At 46.5% G+C, this 25,449-nt stretch overlaps 1 protein-coding gene and 1 long non-coding RNA gene across 2 annotated transcripts in view; both read right to left on the bottom strand.

The window, feature by feature from the left end:
- Positions 1 to 25,449, bottom strand: part of LOC149350536 (uncharacterized) — a 197,311-nt gene that overhangs the window by 84,457 nt on the left and 87,405 nt on the right. The window lies entirely within an intron of this gene.
- On the bottom strand, positions 14,877 to 19,756 carry LOC149350537 (uncharacterized). Its single transcript, XR_016290390.1, has 2 exons — positions 19,241 to 19,756; positions 14,877 to 17,489 (listed from the first exon to the last, which is right to left on the bottom strand). It is a non-coding gene; the product is annotated as an uncharacterized LOC149350537 (long non-coding RNA).

Raw genomic sequence — 25,449 nt, 5'->3', positions numbered from 1 at the left:
ACTGCCTTTCCCCTAGTCAGGTTATATAGCGAGTAAAAAAAAAAAAAAGTTAGCGGGCTGTTGTGGAAGCGCGAATTGAGTCGTTTAAGACGTGCCCCCGAGTGCCGGAAGGGAAGACACGCCTGAGGTTAACCAGACGGTTCAGAGAAATTCGCCAGTACTTTTTTTTAATTTTTTTTTGTTCAAAAGGTAAACAGAAGCTTTGTGCGGCATGGAAATACCAGTGTTGGCGGAAGTTAAAAACAGGGAAATAATGTTAACTAGTGAAGGGATTCACTAAATTCTAATAGTTAACTTTTTAACTATTACAAGTAGGCGCCTTATTGCAATTAGAAATTTGTAGCCGGCAGTTAATAACAGCGATATCAGTTCTTAGCATTTCGCAAACGCGATTACGCTCTCCGCTGAGGCTCAACAAATTGGGGACATTTCTAGCGCAATTCGAAAGCCGCAATGCGAAAACCGCGCTCAGCAACCATGGTAATCGCGTTTAAAATGTTTCTGACTGAAATCAGGTGACTATCTGAGCTGCTGCTACTATTATTATTATTATTATTATTATTATTATTATTATTATTATTATTATTATTATTATTATTATTATTATTATTATTATTATTATTATTATAGCACTAAAACAGCGCTAAAACTTAAGGAGCGAGCCCACCATAAAGCGAAACGCCCTGAGCTTGATACATGGTCGGATGAGTTTCGTCGCCTACGTTCCCTTTGCAAACGCCTGTACAAGCGGGATCTTGACTGCTATATTGAGTCTTCGGAGTATAGTGCCTCTAATGGACCTACTGAGTTCTGGCGATGCGTTCGCAAACGGTCGAATAAATCTGATAGGCGTATTCACTTAGTTCACTCTCACGGGAATGAAATTCTGAATGTCGCTGACAGTTTTGCTCAACACTTTTCCTTCGTGTACAACTCTCCACGTTGCGATTCGGTATGCTTTCCAGCTGGTGCACCTAATTCCTTTCTTTGCGACAAGAAGTTGATAAGTGAGTGCCGTAAACGTTTGAAACCATCTTTGTCCCTTAAACTTGATGGCGTTCCCGCCGCCGTAATAAAAGCCTTCAGGACTATCTTCGTCCCCGTTTTATCCACGATATTTAACAACTGAAAAATTCTGCCTTTCCCCGCGTGTGGAAAACAGCACGTGTTTTTCCTGTCTCCAAATCCGGAAACAAATCTGATGTCTCGAACTACCGCTCCATTTCTCTTCGGTTTTATCTGCAGAATTTCGAGAGAGTTCCGAGCCCCGAGTTCCTTAAAGCTCTACCTGTACATGTGCTTGCCGCTTTTGCAGTATGCGTGTGTTGTTTGGAATGACACTTGCAAGTCGAACGTTGACAAAATCGACAGAGTTCAGCTAAAGCCTTTACGCAAATCACAAAATCCGTTCTCTTGCACAACTTCCAGCTCTGGTTCCAGACGGAGCAACTGACTGCAGCTCCCTTCCCTTAACTGCCGTGATGCGAGGGCAGATATAATTGCCTTGTATAAACTTCTTCATGGTCACATTCTGTGTCCTGAGCTCCCAGCACGTGTGCTTTTGCGTGTACCGCGAAAGAGCATAAGGGAATTCAGACCATTCCAAGTTTCTGCGCTTCTACACTCACTCTCCCCTCTGGACAGAATGCAAAAGTTGTTTAGTTTGCTTTGTCCTCACCTTGATATATCGGAAAACTCTATCTCTTCATTTATATTTAATGTCCATAATGGCCCACTTCGAGCAGTCCTTTTTTCACATATAACGTCCCCTTTTAAGCATTTTGTTTCTACTTCACCTGAGCATGAGCTCCAAGACCTCTGTAAATTTATTACAGGCAAATGCATACTCCGAATTGAAATCGTTCGACGGTAACTACTTGACTGTAAACGCAAGTAAGGGTAAAATTATATGTTTTATAAATCCCCCGAAGACCGCAGTAACTCATATACCGTTATTCCTACACAACAGTGTGTTCCCCGTATCAGTGCAGTCCCACTGAATATGCAGACACAATAAAATATCTCTGTGTACTCTCTGACAGTAGTATGAACTGGCAATATCATTTAGCCTATCTTCTCAGCCGACTAAGCTCCACTGCAGTTTAAAACAAAATACCGCGCATGCTGTGACTTAGAGTTTGCTGCAGTATGAAATTACTGTCCTTGCACACTGTCCTGCTCGTTGGAAAAAACAAACAAATCGGTTACTAAGAAGTATCTTAGAGAGTATTGCTCATAATTCTACTCCAGCCCTTGGTGAGAACATATTTAGGTCCTCACGTCTGTCGTCTTTCCAATCACTTTTTAATAACCAAACTATTACATTAAGACTTTTCTGGAATACAGAGTTTAAAGAGAGACGCTGCTCCCAAAGTGCCACGCAACACAACGTTATGTTGTACAGCGCAGCTCTACCAGGTATGGTCCAAACGAGGAGGTGTGCCTACATGGGAAAAATTTTTAATAGCCTTCCGAATGAGATCCTCTGAACAGACTAAATATAAACCGAAAAACTTGCTACAGATATTTTGGTAGTTTTTTTATGCGAAGCATATTGCTAGAGCTACCACTCACGCCGTCGCCGTGGGACCCCCACGTGACACCGTGACGTCACACCACGCGACATCGGATGAGAGAGCCGGCCTCCACCTCGCGCCGTCGCCGTGGGACCCCTAGCCGTCACGCCACGTGACACCGTGACGTCACACCACGTGACATCGGATGAGAGAGCCGGCCTCCACCTCGCGCCGTCGCCGTGGGACCCCTAGCCGTCACACCAGCGCATTTCGAACGCGCGTTCACACTCGGTGTAGGTGAAACGCTCGCTCCACCGGGCAGCCAGACGCGGCTTCCGTGGCAATCCAGGCGCTCACCCAACGCGCGTCTCGGGGTTAGTCGGCGTTCCGCTGTAGCCATGCCGTTGTCTTCCCCCACGACGAAGGCTTCTAGTGGTTGTATTAAAATGACCAAGTATTCAACCAAGGAAAGCCATGTATTACCAAGCCTAGCCACTAATATGCTTCGCATTCCCCAGGCTTAGCCAAGCTGAGCCTCAGCAATTTTTTTTCCTTCTCAGTGCTCTATCTTTGTGCCGCGATGTTAGTGCATTCATGTGCATTCTGTGTAAATATGATTATCTAAGGTCAATTCTGTGTGTTTCTCGACTCTGCTTTTGTAATCTTGCACTTATGATACTTCCTGTACTACATGCAATGACCGCATTGTTCTCCTGCGTTCCTGTTTTTGGTTTCATTTTCTCTTTGTTTCTTGCGCCCAAATTCATGGATAATAATTGTTTTTGGTATTTTTCTCTTCTTGCGTTTTCTTAAAAACCCATCTTCGAATTGTTTTTTTTTTTTTGTCTGGTTTATTTCCTATTCGCGGATTCAGCCGGGTCTAGTCTCTCAAGACGTTTTTGGCTTTGATAGGCCTGTAACTGAAAATGTAATATGAAAACTAGCAATAAAATTATTAACGCCAAATCATTACTAGGCTATGTCGACGGCTTTCTGGCATCTAAATCGTGTCCGCAGCGATTGTGGGAAACTATAAAGAGATATCGTCTCAAAAGTCGCTATAATCGAAGGAGGATGATGTGAGGATGCGGCGCAAGAATTTTGGTGCCGATCAGATCATTAGTTAATTAATTAGAGTAAAAAAAGTGACCAAAAGTGGGCTTGCTCGGGCTGTGAAGGGCGCGAGATTTCAAGCGCCGGAAGTTCGGTACCACGTGTGTTAGCTTATTCGGCTAACTAATATACAATGAAGGAATATTTATATATGTAGATAGAAAGACGGACTATAAATTACACTTAAGAATATGCAAGTTTAATATATACACAATGTACAAAGCCTACTTATACACACACTAAGAACAACGTTCCGCTCAACGAACCGCACGCGCACACGCTCGGACACACACTACCGCACTGAAAAAACCCGTCTCGCTCGTTTTCCGCTCTTCTTCTGGGCCCCACAAAGGGCATCTGCACTGTATCAAAGTTGACACTCTCACAGTTACAAACACACAAATACGCTCAGAAAACACGTAAACACACAGAGAAAAGACGAACACGTGCGAGAGCCTCTCTTCCAAGAAACGCCGGGGAGTGGGAGCGGTCCAGCGTCCGAGCCTCGACCGTCCCTCCGAAACGGGAACACTGCTTCGGGGCACAGCAGGCACCGCCGCAGCTGCCGCCCACCGACTCTCGCACGGGGGTGTAAGACACGCACCACATCGCTCGTAAAAAAAAAAGAAAAGGGACGGACGGTCCTCGCAGAAACAAATAGAAAACACGTCAAAATGGCGCCCGCTAACACTCGGGCATCCTGACTTGTTTGACGCCCTCGTTAAACGGAAGCACACGCAAAAGAAGAAGAAGAAATTCAAAAACACTCAAACAAGCACAGGGGGGTACAAATTTCATAAACTGCAATGCACGTATGTGTACAGACATCAAACACTTTTTTTGTTGACACGGTAATAAGCAACACTCATTTAGATGCACAAAAAGACGAAACATTGGTTAAATGCGACTTCCTGCCTCGTTCAGGTAGTTTTTTCTCTCTCTTTTTTTTTTTGGTTCCTTAGTTTGGCTGAAACCTTTCGGGAGGTCGTCGCGTTCTCTGCGGTCGAGCACTCAAGCAGGTCTCTCCCGCGTCATCGCACGCGTTATCTTCATCTTCCTCGTCCGAAGTACTGTCGTCGTCATCTCTGGTGCCGCTGTCTGTCATCGGCCATCCCTTCAGCTGCGAAACGTGCGCAGTCGTCGCAAATTGTTTCTTGCCTCGTCTTTCCAAGTCAGCAATTCGATAGGTGTCCGACGGCAGGACTTCAGTTATAACAAGCGGTCCTCGGTATCTCACTTGTGTTTTCGTCGGTTTTCCTGTTTGCTGAGGCGCTCTTTTCATAAAAACCACCTCTCCCACTTCATAGAGCTTTGCAGGGAAGTGTCGGCGGTCGTAAGCTTGCTTGCTCTGCTGCTGCTCGTTCAAAATCCGAGCTCTAGCGTTAGCCCCAAGTTCGTTGGGGTCTTCACGCGGATCTGTGGTTGCGTTTAACTGTTGCAAGGCTGCAGCGTAGAAGTCTGGCCTGTAGCCATGCAGTAGCTCGAACGGCGTTTTGTTCGTGGATTTGTTTACAGCATTGTTCATGAAGCTCTCTGCTTGCGTTATCCGTTGATCCCAGTCACGATGGTCAGCATCTCTAATCAATGTTGTGGTGACCGGCAACACAGTGCGGTTAACCCTTTCCACTTGTCCGTTTGCCTGGGGATGGCGAGTGGAGTTCAGAACGTGTTTTATTGTCCTCTCGTTGCAAAACTTCTCAAACTCCTTTGATGTGAAGCAACTCCCACGGTCTGTTATCACCGTCGCCGGTAGTCCTCTCTCATATATTAGTTCTTCGAAAGCGCGAAGAACAGGTTTCACAGACGTGTCTCGTGTGGCGAATATCTTCACAAACTTGGTCAGGTTGTCGACGACAACCAACAAAAATTGATTTTTCCTCTTACTCCTCACGAAAGGCCCCAGATGGTTCATATGCAAGACCTCGAACGGTCGCCTTCCGGGCGGGATAGGGTGAAGAAGTCCTGGTCTCTTTCCTCCTGGCACTTTGTTGTAAATGCATTCAAAGCATTGAGCGATATGCCTCCGCACATATCGGTGCATTCTAGGGAACCAAAATTTTTCTTTGATTTTTGCAACCGTTCTGTCAGTTGAAAAATGTCCCTGCAGGTCGTGGCACCTCACAACGACTGCCTTCCTCATCGACTTTGGCACGACGAACCTGCCAACTTGGCTTCCACGGTCGGTTCTCACAAGTTTAGCGTTGTAGAGTGCGTAGCCGTCAACCCTTGCAGTTTCTTCCCTCGTGCGTTCCTGTTTCGGTTTCTCTAAAATCTTGATTATTTCTCTCAGCTCCTTGTCACCTCTCTGGATAGTCAGTATCTGGTCGTCAAATGTCCCAACCGCAAATACCTCCAGCTTGTCATCCATTATTGCACCCAAGGTGTCTTCGGCAGGTTCCAGAGGGTTTCGGCTGAGGGAATCCACATGCGTCATCTGCGTTCCCGGTCGATGTTTCACAGAGAAATCAAACTCCTGAATTAGGTCGTACCAGCGGGCGATTTGTGGCTTCTGCGTGCGTTGCGCGTTCAGGTACACGAGAGCCTGGCAGTCTGTCACGACGGTGAAATGTATTCCCAATAGAAGGGACCGCAGTCTGTCGACAGCCCACACAATGGCCATCAGCTCCAGTTTTGATGAGTGGTAATTGCTTTCAGCCTCGGTCGTCTTCTTACTCACGCAATACACAAGCCGCCATTTATCCTCACCTTCCCTTCGCTGCAAAAGCATGGCTGCCAGTCCCTTTGAGCTGGCATCCGTGTGAAGCTCTGTTTCTGCATTCGGGTCGTACAGGGCAAGAACTGGGTCAGTTGTAAGTAAACGCTTCAGCATTGAGAAACACTCATCTTGCTCTTCTCCCCAGTCGAATTCCGCGTGCTTTTTTGTTAGCCGTGTCAAGGGCTCAGCGATGAGCGCATACCTGTGAATAAATCTTCTAAAGAAGCCCGTCAGCCCTAAGAAGCTTCTCACTTCATGAACATTTGTCGGAACGGGAAACTCTGAGATCGCTCGCACCTTGTTTTCTCCGGGGTGAACTTCTCCTCCCTTCTGGATGTCCATCTCGAGCACGTCTGTGCATCCCAGCTCCTCGAGGCTCATCGCAAAACAGTCTCGATAGTCGTTGAGCAGCTTCACCAGCTCTGCTTTCTGCTCGGCGGTGACGCTTTCTCCGACGTCAACCTCGTGCTCAAGAATTGGTCGTCTCTCTAAAACCAAACGCACTTCCTCGCTCTTTTCCTTCCCTTCCTCTAATTCCACATCGCTCGGGGACCCTCGATCCGCTTCGGCTATGTCAACCGGCACCGCACGCCCAAAAAGGTGTCCTTTCTTGATAACCGTTCTCCCGCGGTCGATCGGACAGAGTGGCAGCGTGACTTCACCGCCTACCATATCGACAAGCACGTCCTGCCCCAAACGACTTACAACAACTGGTCCCGTTAGGTCGCTGTGTGTAGTGAGGGTAACCCAGTTGACGGATTCACCCTCAAGCTGGGCGTCTTCCGAAGTCACGAGCCGCAGCCGCCCTGCCGGAGCTGCCTCGAGGTGAGTGAATGGGCATTGATTCCTGTGCCAAAAACGAAAGCAACCGTCCGCGCTTCCATACGTGACATGCGGAAGTTCTGTGAAGGTCCTTCCTATAATCACATCAATGAATAGCGCCTCGTCCGCGACGACAAGAACAGGGGCAGCCCTCGCGACGACGCCATCTACTTCAAGGTCTGCGTTGCAGGTTCCAATGGTGCGCGCAGCCGGGGTGTTTGTGTTTCCAAACCCGTAAAGCGGTTTTTTCTCGGCCCTGAGTTCAACGCCACAGCGGGCAGCAGCGGAAGCACGCATTATGCAGCTTGAACTGCCGGTGTCCACCATCCCAATTAATTTCACCTTCCCATTGACTGTCACATGTTTTAGCAGGAGCCCTCGCCGTGCAGTACTGGGCTCCTCAACTACGGTAATCTGTTGCCCGCAGTGCCTTTGGGTGTGCCCGGTCTGCCCACAGCGTAAGCATGTTACCTCGCGCTTCGGCTCAGGACAATCCCTGGAAATGTGCCCAAAACGGCTGCAGTTGTAACACTTGGGCTCTCCCTTGTCATTCCGGAGGGGCGGTCTCGTGTCCCTCATCGTAGGCCCTTTTGGAACTTCGGGGTATCCTTGCCTTGCAACACGCTTGGGATGTGTGCCGCCCGTCTCAAACCCCATCTCATGTACGCGTCGCTCCTGTCTCTGTTTTTCCACTCTCTCATAATCTTGGATGTCATGAATGAGGTCGTCCTCATCGTCGTGTGTGCGCCCCATGAGCATTGAGCACAGCTGACTCGACCTCAGGCCAATCAACACCTGCTCACGCGTTTCACTGAAGTCCAGGTGGGCCTCGGCGCACAAACGTACTTTAGCGTGAAAATACGCGCTCGTGCTCTCATTTCTTTGTTGCACGCGTTCCTTCATTCGCTGGTATCGATCTGCCGCGCTCGACTGGCTTATGAAGGTTCGGCGGAAGAGGTCTTCGAACTCCTTCCATGACTTGATGCGCGCACGACGGCTTCGGTACCAGTCTAATGCCGGTCCAAACAGATGTGATTTAGCTGTCTCGAGCTTAAATTCCGGAGGCCAATTGTGTAGAGTCGCCGTCCCATTTAGACTTTCGAGCCAATCGCTGGCCAATTCTGAGTCTCGGTCTGCGGAGAAGTCTTTGATTGATTTGCTCATGTCAGGCATTATCTGAAATGTCGAGACGGTTGGCTGAGGTGGTATGCTTAATTTCTGCAGAAGCTCATTGATAATGTCATTCTTCTCATTCACCATCTTTAACAAATCTGCCATAGAAGGCGCACTCTCTCCTTCAGCCATATCTCTCCTTTTACTACAGTTCAACAATCAGCAATTCACATCCGTCACACACTGATTCGAACAACAGAAAGCTCTCAAACACACGTTAAGCACACAAACAAAATGAGGCGATTTGCACTAGCTCGAGTAGAATTAAACTTAAAACAACAACGAACATAAAGACGCAAAACACAAAGTAACAAGCAAGATTACGCACAGTTGTATCTCGTCAACTTAAACACTGGGCAGTTCGACAAAATTAGGTACACATTGAAATGTCTGCACAGTTATTCTTGAAACAGAAATTTCGTTCCCTAGCCAAAATTGTTCAATTTCGGCGACGAACGTGATCAGACCGCTCGGGGTAATTCGCTTAGTTCGCACACTCACGTCCCGCTGTTCCGTGGAGCATCGTCACTCGTCGAGTTTGGGGGTAGTCGATCTCGTCGTTCTTCACGCTTGCATAGGTTGGCTTGAAGGTTGAAGATCCCGTGAAGGTTGAAGAATGCCGTGCAGGTGGATAATGCCGCGCAGGTTGAAGAATGCCGTGCAGGTTGAAGAATGCCGTGCAGGTTGAAGAATCCCACTTCTGAAGTATGTTAGCTTATTCGGCTAACTAATATACAATGAAGGAATATTTATATATGTAGATAGAAAGACGGACTATAAATTACACTTAAGAATATGCAAGTTTAATATATACACAATGTACAAAGCCTACTTATACACACACTAAGAACAACGTTCCGCTCAACGAACCGCACGCGCACACGCTCGGACACACACTACCGCACTGAAAAAACCCGTCTCGCTCGTTTTCCGCTCTTCTTCTGGGCCCCACAAAGGGCATCTGCACTGTATCAAAGTTGACACTCTCACAGTTACAAACACACAAATACGCTCAGAAAACACGTAAACACACAGAGAAAAGACGAACACGTGCGAGAGCCTCTCTTCCAAGAAACGCCGGGGAGTGGGAGCGGTCCAGCGTCCGAGCCTCGACCGTCCCTCCGAAACGGGAACACTGCTTCGGGGCACAGCAGGCACCGCCGCAGCTGCCGCCCACCGACTCTCGCACGGGGGTGTAAGACACGCACCACATCGCTCGTAAAAAAAAAAAGAAAAGGGACGGACGGTCCTCGCAGAAACAAATAGAAAACACGTCAAAATGGCGCCCGCTAACACGTGACACACCATATGATGTACCACGTGATTGGCCCACGTGACTGGAAAGGGGGCGGAGCCCACACGCGACGAGAAATGTGAATGTCCGAAATGAATACCGAGGTGAAACGATGGGGGCTTTGGAGTTAATAGAAATGTAATCAATAATAACAATTATAGAAACGCCAGTAGTAAATGATGAATTAAGGTGCATTAGAGTGAATTAAGGTGAATTAATTATAAATTAGGGTGGATTAATGTGGGTAAAATGTGACTTAATGATACATTGGATAAATTAAAGGCGAATTAGAGTAAATAAATTGTTAATTAAATAAATCGATTGCAAATTAAATGCATTTGGTATAAATTAAATAGATTAATTGTGGATTAATCGTATCGAAATTAAGAATTAAGTGTGAATGAAAAGAATTAACGGTAAATTAAATGCGAATTAGTTATAGACTAAGGTGCATTAACTGTGGTTTAAGGTGAATTATGTGATTCGATTGTCAGACGCGACGTCACAATCGGCATCGAGGCAAAGATAGAGGCGGTGAGGAGGCGTCAATGTTTTCGCATTACACCAGTGCGATTTCCGCAGTGTCCTCTAACGTTTATTATTATTATTATTATTATTATTATTATTATTATTATTATTATTATTATTATTATTATTATTATTATTATTTAACCATCCGTGTACCGAACAAAACTGTCCCGTCAAATCGCCCTTTGTACTCGCCTTGCACTCGCGTCTGTCTGCAACGCGTTCACTAATCATATTTCTTTATTGTCTTTGACTGTATTTCTAGCTTGTATTTCAGAGATACCTTATTCTTTCATATTTGGATTGGTTTATTCTTGAATGTATTTTGCTGCGAAAGGTCGTCGTTTGTTTTCACTGCCCTTGTTTGTTGTTTCTGTTTGTTATTTATATGTCGGTTGGCCTGTTTTAGCTGTTTTTTTTTGCTTTCACTTTTTTTTTGTTGTGCTTTCTATTCGCTGTCACGCCTTTGTCTAAAGAAGAGGCCTAGTTGATACGTCTTTCTTTTTTTCTATTGCCTTCACTGCTGCATTACTTTACTTGATTATTTTAATTTGTGGGGAAATGAATGTACATTTTTGTGAGTGTGTATGGTGTACCAGCACCAAGACATTAAGGTTGTTCCTCGGCGTCGAAAATAAAGTTTCATTATTATTATTATTATTATTATTATTATTATTATTATTATTATTATTATTATTATTATTATTATTTAATATATTTAATGCCCTTCACCCTGAAATTAATTCCCGTGAGTCTGTACGTGATACTCGCAGAAACCTGAAAATATTGTGAGTAGAATAATTGTGTGCTGCATATTTTCATGTTTGCGCCACTGTGAAAATTCTTGTTTCTACCTGTTTAGTGCTTTGCATTGCATTGTTCGCAATCTGTTTGGATTCTTTTTAGTGCTTTCTTTCTTTTTCTCTCCCTAAAAATAGTCAGTTTTGCGGCCGAGTCTTGCTGCTGACTGACAGGCTTCGCGTGACAAGCCCCAAAGATGGCTTAGGCGAGCCTGACTTCTATAATTGTATTTGCTAGATTTGTGAATAAATTATTATTATTATTATTATTATTATTATTATTATTATTATTATTATTATTATTATTATTATTATTATTCAAAATTGTTGCAAAGTAAACTATCAGAACATAGTAAATCACTTTACTAGTTAACATGATTCGCCTGTTTTCTGACGTCTGCCACACTCGTATTACTGTGCCGCAAAAACCTTTCCTTTACGTCAAAATCCCACTTTAAAATAAAAAATAGCGGCGGGCTTCTCTGAAACACCTGGTGTATGATCAGACCAAAGTGATGGATGTAATGCCCGCCTGAAACGCTTTCAGCTCGACTTAGAAAAGGGAGAAGTGGCGCCATTTCTTTGAAGCGGGGGCTGATGTTCTGCAGTTTGGACCCTCGCGAATAAAGAAATCTTGATGATGTGTACTTCGTCACCGGTTCCATTAACGCAGCTGCATGCTTTTGTGGTGTGGAGTGATGTAATGCGGCTCTACACGGCAGCACAACTCACCGACCACTTCATCTAATGCAGTTCACCAGCGAAATGTAAGAGGGGCTAGTCTTTTTACAGGGAAGGAGGGCAACAACTGTGGCTTCCGTTATTATCGTTGCTCTTATTAATAAAAGAAAGGAGTGGCAGTGGGGACGTGGCTAACTGGGTCGTTCCATACAAATTGTGATCACCGTGGGGAACGTGTTGGTATATATTACTTCATCCAAAACATTAATGAAAGCCCCCATAATACGAGAAACACGATAACACATAGCACAGTAAAACCACACGCAACAAAGAAGTGAAAAACCGAACTGTCAACGCTCGTTTCGCTGAAGAGTATCGCTCGCTCCAAGCAGTTCCTTGCTTATCGCATTTCACTTCGAGCTCTGTCTTGTATTTCCAATTATGTACCGTGCGACCCAAAGAGCAGCCACGAAAGGAAAGGTAAGAAGAGCACAAAGAAAGCACAGCTACAATGGCTCTAAAACAAAGGGGGCAAAAATGGCCAGAGCGACAGCGCGCACGGTGGGGGAGTGGAAGCGGGGAGTTCTCCCACCATGCTGTACACGTGTCCGGGATGAGCGGGCTTTTACTCGAAACCCATCCCATTATCGAGCGGCGAGCAGCAGCGAGCAAACGGAAGCGCGCGGAGAACGTCGAAAGAGCCGACCCACGCGATCGAGTAAAAGGGAACGCGCGCCGACTAAAAATAAACCACTCCCAGTCGGGGCAGCGAGCGCGTTGTCACGGTGGTAGCGCGCGGAAACCAGGGAGAGTCCATCGACGCATTCACACCTGACAGCTCGCCAGAGTTATCGATGTTTTCTGCGCGGCTAGCCCTCCGCGCCGGCGCGAGCGCCCAAAACAGACGACGCAACCGCGAGGGCGCGAACATGGAGGGAAGGGGGGGCTGGCGCCGCTATTTACCGGGCGACCACGACCGCCGCGCGCTGCTGCCCGGCTTGTTTACGAGCGAGGCGCCTTCATTGCCTACTTACGCCGCCCAGAAACTGCCCCGGGGGCGCAGAGAAGAAGCGGACGCTTTTCCATTCATTTTGCTTAGGCCGGACGGGAGCGCGCGCTCTTCGGCGCCGCCGACTCTTCAGAGCGAGAACTGGCGCTGATTACAATGGGAGGTGTTTAGCTAGGCGCTCGCGATACAGGGCCGACGACAGCGCACGGCGGCGAAGGTGCAACCCAAAGCCGTTGGCTACACAGAGTCAGTTGATCATCGTCGCGATAGCGTTCCCTTCGCGACCGATGGACGCTCGGGAAAGACGAAACGAGTGAACAAAAAAGAGGCGCGCGAGAGAACACAGATTGGGAAGAAATTGCCTCCTACCGGCCTCCTCGTCGCTCGGCTCGCGACGGCTGCGATGCGGGCCAGATTGGCTGACACCACCCGATAACATGTGTCTGCGCGATGATAGGATGACTCGTATAAAACAGGATGTAACGACGCCAATGCGCCAATCTGATCTTGGCGTCGGCGGCGTCACCCTACGCTCGGCCCGTTTTGTTTGTGCACGGCTCACGGAACTGCCAGTGTGCTGAACCGCCTTTCGGCGGCTCGACGGAGCGTCGCAGTTTTTGGTCGCCTCGCCGTAGATAGCCGGTGTTCGCCACCCTATCGCCATGTTTTTAGAAGGGATGTTGTCCTGCAGCTTCGAATGTGTCAAGGTCTAAAGCGACTACCGCCAGTCAGGTGAAGTAGTCGTTTGTTTGACTTTCGAAGAGGTATTATCATTACTGGCTACGGGGGATCATTACTTACCCGAAGGCCATAAGCGAGCAGTTTGTTCAGAAGCTGCGTTCGCTCCCGGTTAACAAACAAAAACTGAAGCAGGGTGGATCAGAGTTTACATCAGTCTTTTGAATAAGTTTGGAATACTTTGAGAAGCAGGTTTGGCGTCGCAGCAGTGATGTTTTAACATTTGTTTATGTTAACCTTGCCATATTGAGAACATGTTTACAGGCACCTTTTTCACTATCGCCAAAGCTGCCTGAAGAGTTTGCGCATCACAACTAGGTTCCCACACACGAACGGCACGAAGCACAGAAGCTTAATGCCACTGCATATCACAGCACAGAGAGCGTAACATACATTTGACGCATGTAGCTTAAACGCGTTATACGTGCATGGGGCACTTCGTTAGCGAGTTTGGGCACCGCACATATTTTTTTCAAAAACCAGGCGAAACGGGATCTATACCTGAAAAGGTGCGTTGAAACAAATATACCTTGCCAGTGCTAAAAGAATAAAGTATCGCGCATAAACTGCCGAATATCCTGCACCTGTTCTAGGGCGCTGTTTGTAGTTAATCGCTGGTGACTGTTCATTCTCGCCATATCCACAGCGTGGCTTCATTTCAGGGTAAGTTCGTGAAGTGCCAACTCATCCAGTCCAGGGCTTGACTTGAAACACGGGGTTCCACAGGGCTCAGTCCCAGGACCTCTGCTGTTCAATATTTACGTAAACGAGCTGGGTTATCTTCCGCTGAGATCAAAAATGTACTTGTATGCGGACGATGCAGCCCTTGCTCTGCCCAGTGCAAGGTATGATGAAGCAGCGCATAAGATTCAACAAGATATAACTCTCCTTTTAAACTGGTCTGCTACGTATTTGTAAACGAATCAAAGACAAAGCTGCTCTGTTTCCTAGTGCACACAAAAACCTAATTCCGAACAAATCCATTTATCTGCATGCCATTAGCTGACAACGCTGCGTTTTGCGCCTCGTTGCAATTATCGAGAACTGTGAAATATCCTAGCTTGACTTTCGACGATACCTTACCCTGGGGTAAACAAATTGATCAAGTGAGCAAAACGACTACGAGCTGTCTGCGCACAACTGTATGCATTAAGATCTTCATGTAATCTGCAAGTGATGGAAATGGTGTAAGTACAAATCCCTGGACGAATCTGTCATAAAATATGGTATTACAATTTACTGATTTGCTTCTGCATGCTAGTCAAATATACTAAATCGCATCATTCATAAAATGCGCAACAGTCTTAGGGCACCCAATATCACGGAAAATTTTTTTTAAATATCATGAGCAGATTAGGCATTCTCAGTGATGGGAATGGCCAAAACCATTTTGTAGCAGGCCTTGTAGCAGGAAAATATTCGCTTTGTAGCAAGCGTCACTTGTTTTGTAGCAAGAGCCGGCATTTCCGAAAAAAAAAGCTTAGAAGACAAATTTATAGTTTATTTGTAACAGCATACATCAATGCAATGCAATACAGAAACACACAAAGTGTATATTGACTAGCACTGGTAATCATTACCATGGTAATTGTACCGCAAGACAAAGAAACATTGTCTTCACCAGCAACAAAGAACTGAGACCGAAGTACTCAAAATATTAAAATAAATTATGAGTGTAAACAGGAGCAGCCACTGAACTAAACCTGCTTTCGAGAAAAAAAGGAACTGACCATCTTGGATTGCAGTAAGCATGTATGACAACCCTTCGCACAAGAATCAAGAGAAATGAAAGGGAATTAGGCATGTGCTTTAAAAATACTGATATCAGATGGACAGGCCTATGTTCCTTTCTTTGAGCCCTTATTAAAGGCAGCCAGATGAGAGACACTATCATTCATTTTTTCCCTAGCTTGGCTCAATATTGCCTGGCCACTCGCAATGTCACTGAAGTTCTTCAGCTTCATGCCCCGCTCAATCAGCAATTCAGCATTTCTGAACATGTGCTGCGCTTCATCTACCTTCTGTTTCGCTTGTGCTTTAGACAAGCTGGCACTTGCTAGCACTGGATCCGCACCTGCACGTGGCCTTTTCGACTTCTCTTGTTCGCAGGCAATGCGCTCTGCATACCGTTTCGATGCGCCTCGAACGGCCCTAATGACATTTGGACAAATTGAAAGCTGGCATGGGTCACTGTTGTACCTTCTGGCAAATGACATAATCTGGCGAATACCATTCACGCTTGCCAGACAAAGGTTCGACCTCTCATTCAAAACCCTTGTATTCTGGCTGAAGCCTCGCTCAACATCAGCGTTCCCATGCGGAAGCGAAAGAAGGGCCTTGACAAGCTTAGTCAAAAGCGGATATTTTCTCTCACCTTGAGCGCCCTTGATGATAAATATATTATGCCAGTATTTGTCAAGTGGCCCATCAGTGCCCACATTCAGCGCTTCAGAGCTTAAGAGTGTCACCTCATCAAGGAGAGATGAAACTTGGCTAGGTTGTATCACTTGAGGCGCACATTTTGCAAGATATCTGAACGATTCTGCTGAAGACTCCTGGGAGTGGGTGTTTGGGTGCAAGCACCTGAGGTGCTGAAGTGTCAAATTCTGAAGAGGAAGCCTTGTCAGAAGGTACTTTGAGCACGCTATGTAAAATGACCTAGCTCCTAGTCGAAATTCAGCTTTCTCTGAAGCAGACCAAGATTTCATAGCTTCCTCAGTATCTGCCCCAACTACTATGCTTTCCTTCCAATTCTGCGAACTTTCGACATCAATGGAAGCGAGCTCATGTCCCTGTTTCAACATGAACACCTGAGGCCTCAGAAATCTGCCCAAAATTTTCTTCAACATCATCACCATTTCATCATAAAGAACATGCAGCAAAGGTTCACTCTTTTGAAACAGCGTCAGAAATCCCACAACTAGGTCACCTGCATTCTTCACAAACAGAGCCTTTGCGTAGAAACTTTTGTCATTCAGGTTTCTGTTTAGTCTCGCCCTCATGCTACCTGCAGCACGCACTGGTTTCTGGGAGTCTAGGATGCTCTTTAGGGCAGAAAACTGCTCGACTAGTCTTTCCACGGCTGGTACAAGAGACAACCAGCGACAGTTGACATGACGCAAAAACACAGTTTCAGGCAATCCAAGAGCCTCTTGTTTTTCTTGGAGCTGGGCACTTTGCACCGAAGATGTCTTGAAAAAGTAATACACGTCACTGACTACAGTTTCAACTTCACTACCAAATGAATCAAGAGCACATGAAAACGCGTTGTGCACCTTGTGCAGCGAGCACTCTCCGATTTCCATTAAGGGGCCGTTTTCCTGGGTCAATTTTTTCTTTAAACACTTCATTACATTTGGACCATCACTGAAAAATGAAAAAAACCCTGCTCGAGGAATATTTTCAGTGGCTTCATTTACACATTTCAAAAGGATATCAGCCGTTGCCCTCCCCAAACGAAACGACTGCAGGTGCTCGACCACTACTCCTTTTTCAGCACCAGAAAAGTAGCGCACGAGAACATCAAACTGCTGGCACCGCTGTTCTGGCAGTGGTGTTTCATCTACACTGATACTGTAAAACACACCAGGACGATTCAGTTCCTCATGCACAAGTCCCTTGAAATAAGGCCCAAGCCCATCTGACACAACGTAAGACACTTTTTTCCTACTACAGGAGAAGTCTTTAGCCACCTTTGAGTCGGGAAACATCAAGCGATGAAGGGGTGTAGCCGTATCCGCCCATGAGTATGGGAGACCTTTTATCGTCAATGCCAAAACAAAAAGTGCTTCGCTAGCTGTGACACGGTCTGCATGGGTCATCGTGCCTGTCGATGAAAAATCCAACGATGCTTGAACAGCAGCTGGCCTCTTCAGCCTCCCGTCAGGGCCCCGAAGCTTGCTGGTCAGCTCCAAGTGCTTTTTACTCTGTGAATGCCGTTTCACTGCTGTGACACCATGCTGTGAGCAGTTGATTGTCTGGTTACAAATAATGCAATAAGCATTTTCTTCCCTTTTTCCTGGTCTGCACCACACCTCGAAGCAATCTCCATTGCAGTCGACATCTTTCAATATGCCAGAGTTAAATTTGCTGTTGCGTCCTGCAAACGATAAATAATAATGTTAGTTTGATGAAATAAAAAGCTGTTATGCAAGCAATATGATCCTGTAAATTAGAGAATAATTGTAGAGTGCTTAAACATATTCTAAAAAAAAAAAATAAAGACCCAGGAAACACTACGGTTCTTTTCCCACAACAGTCATGGTTAACAATTATACACTTCATTCAAACGTGGCAGTACAAGTTATAGAAACACGTTCCTCGATACAGAACTGAATATTAAAAATTAACTTTAACAAAATTTCAATGGAGGCAAAATTCCAGAGGGCCGTGCGATGTCAGTGCACGTTAAAGATACCTAGGTGGTCGAAATTTCCAGAGCCCTTCACTGCAGCGTCCTTAGGTTGTAGCTGTTGCACTAATAGCTGCAAAAGTAGCTTTTTCAGGGCTTTCAGAGCACCTGAGCTGCACATACCGGCAATCTTTCCTGCACTAATTTGATGAATAAACGTTAATTTGGATAAACGTTAATTTGAACACGTAAAAACAAAAGAGCAGTTTGTTATAAATCCAGAATAAGCAAAGTGCCAAAAATTTGCAGCTCACTAATTGCAAAGTATTGAAGGCTTCTGTCTAGATGTTTGGCAGAGCAAGCTCCATTCTAAAAACCGGACACGTGTAATTATAAAAGCAGTACCACTTTCGCCGACAAAGAGCGCACCTGCTTTGAGCGCGCGATCGCGCTATCATGCAGTCCTCGACCGCCGAGGAAGGGTGGAGGCTTTCTCCCACGTATCCCTTACCCGCCCGTTAATTGCTGCCCTGAAAAACGACCTTGTTTCCCCTTACTTTTTGAAAGCTTCCGCCGTAAATTCGCGAAGCCTGCCAAGCTTCGACAACAGACAGGGCCGTCAGCGCAGCGCCAAAATCGTACGAACGTAGCGGGCGCGCCAGAAGACGCTTGTTGCTTCATCGTATAGCCGGAAGGCTGCAAAATACCGCGTTCCGTGGAACTTTCTTTCATTTTCGCCTCGGAAGTTTTTTTAATTACGGCAGCAACACGAGCACGAAGGCCAGAAGGCCCACCAACTCCGTGAGAAATGTACGGCGTCATATACGTCCGCGGTATACACTTTATTTCAGAAGCCGCTACATAAAACTCCTTAGCATGAGTTCAGTGCTCATATCCATATAACACTTTCAGCTCAAGCTGCAAAGGCACCGCTTTAAGGACGTCTTTCAATCAGCCAAGTGATGTCAGGAAAACGCATTCCGTAGGCTCCGCAGCCGGACAATCCGAAACTACCAAGCGACCTCGCATGCCGAGTGAATAAAGGAGCGCGTGAATGGCCCGGTCGCAGGCGAGTTTTATGCATTTCGTGCCGCAAGGTTGTTATGGGCAGCCCGGACGTCACTGTAGCTTTATTTCAACCACGGAATTCGTAGAACTGCGGATGGCAATATGAAATTACTGAGCGACGTTACACGGCTGCCCAGCACGCCACGTGCTCCAGGGCTTTCGAAGCTGATACTAGCGTAAGACGAACGCCACAAAACTACAAGTACTCTTTCATAAAAAGTAAACAAACCGGGAATTAACAGCACCCTCTCTTGCAGGCTCAAACTACCGCGGTTCTGCAACGTGCATCCACCGCCATTCGCTCAATTTGCTACTGTTAAGTCATGTTCAGTTTCTAAATTTGAACCCCGCCACACTGACTCATCAGCTCTTATGTCCAGAAAGACTCATTTGAATAAACTAAAAGGCGCAAAAAACGAGAAAAAGCTTACCTTTCAGTTTCGAGAGCGCCATCGTGACGCCGCCACGACGCCGCTGAAACCGCTGAAACCACGCAGTCGAGGCGAACGAGCGGCGGGAAAGTGCAAGAGCGCGCACCGACGCGCCAAGGCCTAGCCACGGCCCACTCCACCAACTACTCGCCTCCGGTGCCGGCCCACCGGAAACGCTCGGAGCTCGGACGCGGTGGAAAGCGTGACGCGTTCACGACACCCTCACTCAGTCACACTCTCCCATCAGAGACGAAGTAGACGGAGCACCATGCGGAGCACTCTAGACGAAGACTGAGAACTGGATCGTATTGGATTTTACCGGCTACTCTCAGACTTCAATGGCGGACAACAGTCGCAAGCATAGTTCCCTCACAGGGCAGTACCTGACGTTGGCGACGGCTCGTTTTGGCGCAGCTTTGGCGCAATTTTGCAAAAAGGCCCCTTTTTGGAGCAGCATGTAGCAGCTTTATCGAAATGGCGCAGATTGGCGCAATTGGCGCAGCATTCCCATCACTGCATTCTTTTCACTCGGGAGCAGTGTGTGTTCGACATCATGTGCAAAAATTATTTTTCTTTTGCCTTCAAGACTGACAACATTAAAACACGTGCTCTTCTGTGCACAGAACGTTATGTGTTACCCCGAATCTTTACTAAATACGCCACGACTCGAAGATTTTATATACCATTTTACTTCAACCTGCTTGTGTACGATTGCTGCATTCCGAATTTCAGTTGTGAACAAGCTCCTAAAAATGTGGCTATCAGTTGGCCAGTTGGCATATAATCTTTTCTGTTTGAACTGTAACTGATTTCTATGTTTTCGATTCCCGACGCTATGTCTTTTTCAAGTGCCTTGTTTTATTTTTTATTTTATTTTTTCAAAAAATGGGTTACGCTTGTCCCCCCCCCCTTTGTGATAAACATCTTTCTCTGTACATGTACTTTCTGCACGTGTGAACTTTGCATGAACCGTCTACCTTGTCACAGTGATTATTTCTAAAAGTTGTTTTGCGGCGATGTCTGTTTATATGAAGCAGTATCACCTGAAATGTCTAGTTTTTTTTTAGATTCTTTTCTTCTTTTCTCTCGGGAAGTTGAGGAAGTTTTTTTTTTCTTCTTCTTCCTTTGCGATAAACATCTTTCTTGGTAAATGTGCTACGTACACGTGTGCGCTTTGCGTGGATCCCCAACCTTGTCACAGTGGCCTTTTGGTAAAGTTGTTTCGCAACGCCGCTGGACTGCCCAGCTTCGCGCACAGCGACCGCACGCTTATGCGAGCTGGATACAAACTGTATGTTGTATGAATAAATACCTTATTTATTATCATTAAGGGCCCGTTGAAAAGCGAGCCACGAGAACTGAAGCATACAGACCTAAATGGCATCACTTTCAAGCGTTACCGACGCTAAAGACGCCCCGAAGGTCGTTTTATATTCGAGGCCAATGGTATTACGCTGAAAGAATGATTATGCACTACACACGCAGGCCTAGAAAAGCCGCAGGAATCCTGCGCACGGCGAAATTCATCCCTATTGCCAACGTTTTCATTTTTTTAAATCTCTGCTGCTCTCTCTCCTTCCTTAATCCCTTCCTTCATGTTGCGGTCCAGGTACCCGCTCGGTGTATAAGGATGCTACCGCGCCTTTCCTTACCTGTTTTTCTACTCATAATCCCAATGCAGGCGCCCACTCCCTGTGGACATATGTCATGAATCAGGCGCCAAGCATCACCAGCTCGAGCAGGCGGTACTCTTGTTATTTAATAAATAAATAAATAAATCCGACCCCCTCCCCCTTCCCAACCTCAAAAAAAAAAGCGAATAATGGAACAACTCACTGAAGACTCCGCTTTGTACGCGATTCTGAACTCAAACTGCAAAGCCCGAATTTCGATTACAAGATTCGGGTGACCATAAAAAATGCTGCGAATTCCAGCGTTTTGTTAGTTGTTTGTTTCCGCTCTTCCACTACGCTTACGAAAAGACTCGCCCAGCTACAGATCTTGAGCTATGACAGAATTGATAATGGCGTAATGAGACCCAGCGGCTGTGTATGATACATTCTGCGGAACCATCGCATGCAGGACTTCAAAGATTTTCAGTAGGTCAGCTCAGCGCGGAGCGCAGTGCCTGCCTCGTTCAGCCCACTATAGACAAGCGTCATGTTTGTAAACAAAGGTGGCGCTGCGGTCGGCAGCGACGCGGGGTGTAGGCAAAAACGTAGCATGCCTACACCGCGCCAAGCGATGCTGCCTTCGAAACCAACTCGCGTGCGCGCATATTTCAAAGCGTGCGCGTCGCTTGTGGTTAGAAACATTTCTGTTGGTGACCGGAGAGCAGTTCAGCACTTTTTCAACCTGTTCGCCAGACGGAATTATCTGGCGAAGCGCTGCATAGGCTTCCTTCTGCGCTCATATATGTTTGGCAGCAACGGCGCGGCTACGGCGGTCGACTAGGTTGACTTATTAAATGAAACCGAGAAAGCACGAGGTATAGAGGTCTGCAGTCTCAACATCTGGGGCGATACAGCATACCCGATCTCTAAGTGCAAGAAGGACAACGGGATGCACGACGCGAGGCAAGTTTTTTTATGACGAACCTTGTGATGTGCCTGCTCTCGTCCAGCCACTTCAGTGCGGAGAACGCCGAAAACTACTGGACAGTGAAGCCATGCAGTTACTTTAAATGAGTCATGCAAATGCGATCTTCACTGGTAATGTCTGAAAAAATGCTTTTTTATTAGCTTGGCTTTAAGAGAGGTGCACAGGCGAATGGATAGAAGTTTACCTCGAGCTGCAACGAAGTTACGTTTGCTCTGCAGAGCTAAATATTTTAAGTTATTCTGATTGCAGGCCTTATTCTGCTTGATAACTGGTTTTTGGTCTGGTATTTGCTGTTTTTGTCAGGTTCTGATTGACCAGTAATTGTAAAATTCAGGTAAAATGGGAGATAACACTGCATGATTTTGCCGATACCTTAGCAACGTTTAATTGTTTTCTAGGATATGTGGTGAAAAAACGTACAAGTTGAAGCTCGTGGAAGCGAAAATAAAGAAAAAACTACGCGTCGTATATTCCTACTACCCGACTACAGTGCTGCTTCAAACGTCGCGCTTAGTGACCCGATGAATGCTGAAGGCGACTGTGGCAGCTGTTTTTTTTTTCTTTTTTTTAGTGCGAAGAGATGCCCGGGACGTAGTGCGGGTTATTGTCGCCTGAAAACGGTCCCAGCTGCGTACAATTTACGGTCACACCCACATGGAATGTCGAGTCCAGACTTCTCATAATGAGAGCCCGACAGAACGCGAACAAGCTGCAGACGTTGATTCTATGCACTGTTCGCCGCGCGACTGAAGAGCAAACATGCTGATTAAGAGGCGCAAACTATCATATTTCGATGCAGAAATGCAATACTAGCCGCACAGCCGATCCGTCGCCGAACATTTCCCGCTCCACGGCCGCTGCGCATCGCTTTGGCCCATATCTAAATGCGATAAACTTGTGGAAACTTGTGCCGCTGCATTTCTTCAGCATTGCGGTTCAACCACCCGCACCACAGCTCGGCGGAATATTGCAAAATGCGTTCAAAAACGCTCAAGCATGGCATACCCAAGGCACACGGTACCGGCTTTTGCCTACACAACGAAAGTCACTGCTGACTCCAGCGACGCCGCATCTCCGTGACCTCACGGCCTGACGCTTGTCTATTACAGCTAAGGTCCTTCGGCAGGGTTCAGACAACTGAAATGAGGCGAAAGAGCTCGCTCAATGCGTGAACCTCGTGTGGGTGCTGGTCAGTCAAGATAACTAACAAATCAGTGAACCAGTCACGGCGATGACGAGATATGCACCGACCATTCACAAACCACCCTCACGTATGAAAAGCTTCGTGAATACGATCCCAAATCCAGAAATTTTACAATACCTGAGACCCTAAGCATTACAGGCAGCCGATTTCATGGCTGTAGTGATTGGTTAGTAAACGGGCGATGGAAATGGAACCAAGCTTAATAAACATCTGTGTTTTGTGAGCTTAGTGAGAGCAATTACTTTAGAATGACTAACTAAACTCACATAGCCTCAATTTACCTCTTCACGGGCTGCGTAAATCCTAGGGAATGCAAATCTCTCTCTACTTCAGTTCGAGTAGCATTAGTTCATTTGCAAAGGAAACAAAACTCTAGCGACCGAATGATTCTAGGGTCACATTTGTTTTCATCAAATCGACCCCTGTAGCAAGATGAGAGAACATTGAACTGATGAAGGGGAAAGTGCGCCCTTGCCCGCAGAATGAAGACGTCAACTACGAGCGAGCGCATAACTCGGTGGGAAGCCCCGCACTTGAGGGACGAGCACAGCTGTTGATCTCGGGGCGAAGAAAGCCCGTCGATGGGCAGCTGCACGCACTTGGCCGAAGAGGCGCGCGTAAAAGCCGACGCCAGCGGCGCAGCGAAGGCGCGCGCCGAAGTCGGGATAACCGTTGACGTTATTTTTGAATGGTCTGACTGACGGTCGCGCCTTTGCATTCGCGCTTCCAGTTGGAGCGGCCACGAAAATAGGTGGTTAATAAACAAGCGCTTCCGGAGAGGCGCCTCTCGCTCGAGCCGCTCTTTTCTGGCAGAAGCGGAAATGGCGGCGCCGCATCGTTTACGGCTGCCTCCCAACCCCACCGCGCCGTCATAAATTTCCAGTTATTGAGGCTTCGCCCCGCTGCCTAGAGGCCGAAGGGGGGCAAACCGCACGCCATCGAGTCTCGGGATGCGCCTCCGGTCAATGTATGTATATACGATACGCTCGTGTAAGGGGGAGGGGGGCTTCGGGATGAAGTAGCCAGGGCAACGCGCGATCCATCGGGGAGACCAGGAGTGCATGGTCCGGTTGCGACTGTAGTGGCGACAGAGGTGAGTTGCTAAAGAATTGTGCGCTGGCTCTTTTTAATGGAGCCTGCCGGTTGGTGACATCGTAAGGTTCGCTCGTCGTGTCCCTCAGCCTATTTGTGCGGCATCACCCCTTCAGTTTCTTTCACGGCCGAATTTGAAGGAATTCACTGTTTGGTAGTTTTCGCGTGAGTAAAAAAAGAAACTGGTAAAAACAGAAAAATCTCTTTGTTATTGTTATCTCACACGCGTTAACACACTACAGTGCTCGCCACCTGATTACATACGCGCAGTGTAATGTTTATGTATTTATTCGCATGCCCTAAAGGTTCTTACGGAAATTGTACGTAGGAAGGGAAGAATATAAAACATGAAGAAGAGCATCGATAAACAATAATGAAAGGAAGAAGCATTGCGGCAAATGTATCATATTTCTAAAAAAAAACGACTTCAATTAGCGAACAAATTCATCGCGGCTGTCAACAAATGCAATGACATCGGCAAGTTAATTAAAAATGGTTCATAGCGAGATGATGATGATGAAAACGTTTATTTACAGCCACAATGCCTTAGTTGAAGGGAAGGCTGATAGCGAGAAAGAGCGCTGAAAGAGGGAGTTAGTACGAGCGAATATACAGGCTGTGCTTTGAAGTTGTCGCCCAGGTGCGGAAATATGCGATTGGCAGGCTTGATATTGGAGGCAGAGAACGACGATGGTGCATGTTAATACCTGTGGAAAGGCAACAACAGAGAGAGTAAGCTTTGTTATTTTCAGACAGCATAAATTGAGCGACTTTTTTACTCCCTTAATGCTACATGTTCGCGCCACCTTTCTCGTGATGAGTCGGGCAGCTTTGTTTCGAAGTTATCTAATTTATTAACTCCGCCTGATGGCAGTTCCAAATTAATTAAGCATATTCCATTTTCAGATGGACAAGTGGTCTGTTTACCAAAAGCCCAGTAGATTAATTAGCATGAGCAAAAATGAACATGATTAGCAGTTCTAGCTGCAGCGCCAACGCGATACGAGAGCGCAAACTGTTCAAGTGCCCGGACATGCGGCGATTTTCTGCTCTGCCCAGCCTTCTAAATCGAGCTTCTCTTGCCAACCAAGCTCGTTTTATTTTCTCTCCCCTTTGCACATGGAAATCTTCCTCTTTACACGAGATGTAAATGAAGTTCAATCAGACCGAGTGACTTAAATGAGTTGGTAGTGACTGCGTTAATTGATGCTGCCATGTTAAACTAGTTTGGAAGCTAATCCCCAATCATGCTAGTAGTAAATCTCATTGATTTTCTTATCGTTTGCAAATTGTCCACATATATATATATATA

This window comes from Amblyomma mixtum, chromosome 3, assembly GCF_055824585.1.
Source record: "Amblyomma mixtum isolate Tamu chromosome 3, ASM5582458v1, whole genome shotgun sequence".
NCBI lineage: Eukaryota > Metazoa > Arthropoda > Arachnida > Ixodida > Ixodidae > Amblyomma > Amblyomma mixtum.
This window is presented reverse-complemented; position numbering and strand designations above follow the sequence as displayed.